Source organism: Henckelia pumila, chromosome 1 (assembly GCF_033568475.1).
Source record: "Henckelia pumila isolate YLH828 chromosome 1, ASM3356847v2, whole genome shotgun sequence".
NCBI lineage: Eukaryota > Viridiplantae > Streptophyta > Magnoliopsida > Lamiales > Gesneriaceae > Henckelia > Henckelia pumila.
Genome location: NC_133120.1, coordinates 8,865,776 through 8,871,113, shown reverse-complemented (window position 1 = coordinate 8,871,113; position 5,338 = coordinate 8,865,776). Strand labels below are relative to the sequence as shown.

Genomic DNA, 5,338 nt, shown 5'->3' with positions numbered 1-5,338 from the left:
AGGCCTAGCCCATTTTGACACATCTAAAAGCAAGAAAGTCTTCAAAAAAAGGAAACTTCAAGTTTTTCCGCTCAAAATACTTTCTTCAAATAGATTATGCATCTATGAAATAAAAAAAACACATAATTTAGATATTTCAAAAAATTGATGTGTAATAGTATCATCATTACAACTCTTCGATTTTGGTGACATCCACTAGCAAATATATATATATATATATATATATATATATATATATTATAAACAGGAAAATATACTAAAACCGTACCTTGAAATTTGGATATAAATTTTAAAACCGAAATTTATTTGGTCTGATTTCGGATTATATTTATCGAAACCAAAACAGAACCGACAGAAAAAACTGAAATTTTATTATTTATATTATATGTGTCGTAAGATGATATTGAAGAAATTTTTTTAATAATTTTGAGTTGATTGTTGTTTATTTAATTCATTTAGAATTTGAATTTAATTGTTTTACAAATAAATCATGTAAAAAAATAACATATTATATTTTAAAATATATTTATATTATTGTCTAAAATAATCGTATCAAATCGAATTAACTGACTTAAATAACCGGACTGTTTTACTAGAAAACCGAACCGAAAAAAATGGTGTTGGGGATCAGTTGTGTGTGTAGATGGGGGGTGAATACACACTCTAATAATTTTATTCTTTAGCACGATAAGATTAAAGCAAATGTTAATTCAATTAACCGATTTTTCTCAACTTCCTAGATAAATAAGAGCTACTAAAGTAGTGCGGAAAATGGCTCTCACTAAGCTAGGTGACAATGGTGAAAATATAATGTGATGCAGTAGTGTAAATGTGCACAGAATTATTTATAAATGTTCGGAACTTAATCTTCTACGTCACCCCTTCTTCCTCACGAAAAGGATACACTAGAAGACTTTTAATATTATAACGTTTTGTAATACACCCGATCCAAGTTAGGACTTATGACTGCCTAAAATGGAACTCCTATATTTACACTGATAAGATTCTAAGTTCTTATCAAACTTTTTTCGGTTGATGATGATGAATGGCTAAGCTCTTGAAAGCTTAGTGTATCAAATCCTTGGATCAGTCGATGTTTTTCAAACAACAGCTTGGATTTGAGTAACCCTTGAGTAGATCTCTAAGAAGATCAAATATGCTTCTATTTTTGCGGAAGGTTGAGTGAGCAGTAGAGTATTGAATATAATTTCGAGTGCTCAGATGCTTTGATTGTTTGATGGTCGTCTCTTCTCTCTTTGCTTGGCTCTGGTATATATAGATTTTAATTTTCAACGTCTTTATTTCTTTATGTCAACGATAAGAAACATCCTTTCAAACAGATGTATGTCAGATAATATATCTCGTTTTGTGGAGTAGGACTGAGATATATTTATCTTCAAATATCTATACTCGAAGCTCTTTTAATGTCCATTCAATATGTCTTCATAATAAATTCTATTAATGATCTTCGAGCTTTGTCAGATGGCTCCTTAAATGCTCTGTCTTTTTGCATTTAATTTGTCTTGTCAAGGATCCGTTACTAAGTATTTGTGACTTTATGAAGTCTGTAGATATCCTTGAGACTTGTATTTAGTTGACACTTACTTTGATTGTTGAGATCGGTGGAATACTTGAGGGCCAGCTGATATACATTATGGACTCGGTTGATGTGTGAGAGTCGGTTGATGTCCAAGAGTTCAGCTGATGTCTGTAACTAGTTCCGGTAGACGTATTTCCTGTTTTACATGAAAATGGCGGCCATAATATAACAATGATATATTGTTTTGTTATCACCAAAATTCAGGATTCAAAAATATTTCCCTTTTTGGTGATGACAAAACCTATGCCCCAAAATCATAATAAACAACACAAGGTAATTAATTCATTGCGAAAATGAATTGCATTGATACATAATTGTTACAAGCAATCATTAATAAAAACGCAATAGAATCCTATTACACCTACTTTAGCAAGTTTACCTATTATGCCAATTATTGCTTCTTCTGCTGCCATTTCTGTTGTGAAACTTAACGCTTCTGGCGGTCTATATAAACTGATTTTCTGGACTTCTCCCCCTTTTTGACATCACCACGGTTGAGATGAGAGATGATCTCTCCAAGTTGAGCACCTACAGTGGCTTGGAACGAGTCAATGCGGAAGGCAATGTGAGTAGTCAGGTCAGCTTGAATAATCGAGATCTGTGCAGTGGTATGCTCATTGGTGTGACGAACAATTTGTGACAATTTTTCTGCAACGGTGTCCATAGCGTGAATATTGCGTTCTTTATAGTTCTTCAATTAAGTGACACATGTGCTGAGTTCAAAATATAATCCATTGAGGCGAGACATAATGGCAGAGCGAGAGCTTGCAATGCCAGCATCTTGTCCTTGAATGCGATTGCTAAGACTCTGCATAGTGGTACGAAGATTTTCAATGATGCTTTCCAGATCATATTCAGGCGTTTCCATGACAACTAGAGATGTTGAGGTAGGCTTGGCTTCCATACAGATGTTGTCAGTGCTTGAGACAAGATTGATTATTTCTTGAGCAGCAACGGTAGTATGGATAGGAGATGAGATGGTGTCATCAGCAACGGTTTCTGTCAAGATGTCCTTGTCTGTGGATGGAAGTTCAATTGGTTTGGTGATCTGGTCAGAAGGGATGGTATGATCAATGATAATTGCATTTTATACACTTAATTTGGTTATGATTTTAATTGAATTTTGCGTTGTTCGAGCAGTTTTATGCGGTTTCATTGTAGTTTGTGTATGTAGGTGGATTCATGAGTTGGTGAATTTAGAGATGAAAATAAAGAAGAAATTGAAGAAGTCAGGTGCCGTATATGCAGGAGAAAGTCACGCTTATGCGTGAAGAGGCAGGGATTTAAGAAAGTAAAATGGCGCATATGCGGTAGAAGGCAGGGATTTGAGAGGCAAAAGTTGTGCATATGCATGAGATTTTGAAGCAGATGCGGAAAGAGGCAGAGATTTAGAGATTTTAAGAAGCCAGGGGCGCATATGCGGATATATCTCGCGCATCTGCGTGCAGCAAGTAAGAAACAGAGAAAAGCGCATATGCGCTATTTCATGCGCATCTGCGGGAATCGAGAAAAATAACGTTAAGCGCATTTGCGCTATTTCATGCGCATCTGCGGGGAACTGAAGATTTTTGCATATCTCCATATTTCGGGAAATAGATCAGATTGTTTCGGAAATTAATTGTGGGCTTCTCTTTGGGCTCAAGATATAAAAGAAAAATTAAGGAGAGACGATGATATTGAGATTTTTCCAGGGAACGAGTCGGCGTTTGGAATATTTTGGAGAACAAGAGCTCGAGAACCTGGTACGAAGACGGAAGACTGCGGCATCTGGCGACGGAGAAGCTTAATTCTACTTCGTTCTAATTTCTTTGTGAACTCTGTTTTTTCTAATTTTATGGAGTATTTGAAAAACATATTTTGTTTAATCCTCAAATTTATTATGAACTAATTTCTTAGTCTAGAGGTAGATGGATCTTGACTGGAAACCATGATTGAGATATTTTATTTATATATTTGAATTCTTCGCACAGTTTATTTGTGTTTTCCTGATTTTAATGCTTTTAACTTACTGGCCATAGATTGAATGATAATTGATTTAGAATATATCACTCGAGAGAGAAGATTTTGAATACGACATAGGAAAATACATCTTTGGTGTTTATATTGTTCGAGAGACATATAACTCCATAGAAGTTATTAGAAGAATTCTTGTGCCATTTACCGGCTTTAAAAATTGAACTTAGATAGAGATATTGAGTTTGTTATTTAATACGAATTTCTGCTTGACACTCGAGAGAGGTATATAAAATAATAGGGATTCTTGGCTAATAAATTAGAAGAACTTAGAATTGAACAATCATTAGAAATAAATTGTGGTGGACAGTCAAGTGAAATTGAACCTCTAACATTCATCGCTTATTGAATTTTCATCTCGTGAACTTGTGGCTATTTAGTTTTGTTTCTAGCACATTTTAGTTTTATAAAAATCAAACCATTTTCGTAGCTCTACATAGGATTAGGATTTGATTAGTCGCAAATATTTATTATAATATCATCTATTCATTCTCCGTGAGATCGACTTGGACTTAATTCATATATTATAACTTGACATCGTGCGCTTGCGAGCGAAAAACACGCAACAAGTTTTTGGCACCGTTGCTGGGGAATGAATTTTATTTGATTTATATTAATATTGTGCTAATAATTCTTAATTTTGATTAGGAGCATTTTATTTTATTTTGTTGGTTCTAATTTTAAATTTTTCCTGTCTATGCAGTTTATGCGAAAAAGCCAAAGTTACGACTCACTGCTCTTTGATCCGGAAATCGAGAAAACTGTTAAAGCTTTGCGAAAAGCTAGAAGAGAAGAGTTGCAACAAATGGCTGAAGAAAGAGAAAGAGAAAGAGTTGTCAATAATGCTCTGGTGCCTATCAGAGATCACTTTCGACCAGTGATCAATAATCATTATTCTGGGATAGCTCGGCAAAATATCACAACAAATAATTTTGAGTCGAAGCCAGCTTTGATAAATATGGTGCAGCAGAATCAGTTTAAGGGTGCAACTACTGAAGATCCAAATTTGCATTTGCATACTTTTCTGGAAATTGCTGACACATTAAAGATTCATGGTGTTACTGAGGACACCATCAAACTACGATTGTTCCCGTCTCTCTTAGGGACAATGCTCGTAGTTGGTTGCAATCACTACCTCTTGGAAGTATCACTACATGGGATGATATGGATTCTGGCTAAGTATTTCCCACCTGCTAAGTCGGCTCAGTTGAAAATAGAGATCACTACATTCAAACAGCAAGATTTTGAGCAGTTGTATGAAGCTTGGGAGCGGTACAAGGAGTTGTTTAGAAAGTGTCCAAACCATAATTTTTCAGATTGGGAACAGATCGAATTATTCTACAATGGTTTGAATGAGCCAACGATGATTTCTGTGGATGCTGCAGTTGGAGGTTCAATATTTTTTAAATTTCCTGAACATGCTTATGAGATGCTTGAGCAAATGACTGTTAATCGAGCAAATACTACCACTGAAAATCAACCTAAATATATATATCAATTAAGCTCGAATATATCGTAAGTGCACGAGTCAAGTAATAATATAGTGCACAAAGTACGAGTATCATCCCACAGAGATTGATGTCTAACAAAATTACTCAAGTATTATTCTTTAGTTAATTAAGATAAGATGGTAATAAATTAATAAACTAAAATAAAAGATGAAAAAAATAAAATAATAAAATTAAATTCAGAAAATAAATAAACGATTGTTAGGATCTCGGTTCA

At 34.3% G+C, this 5,338-nt stretch overlaps 1 non-coding gene across 1 annotated transcript; it reads right to left on the bottom strand.

Moving 5' to 3' along the window:
- Positions 1 to 4,818: 4,818 nt before the first annotated feature.
- On the bottom strand, positions 4,819 to 4,924 carry LOC140876751 (small nucleolar RNA R71). The gene has a single exon (XR_012148986.1). It is a non-coding gene; the product is annotated as a small nucleolar RNA R71 (small nucleolar RNA).
- Positions 4,925 to 5,338: the final 414 nt, after the last annotated feature.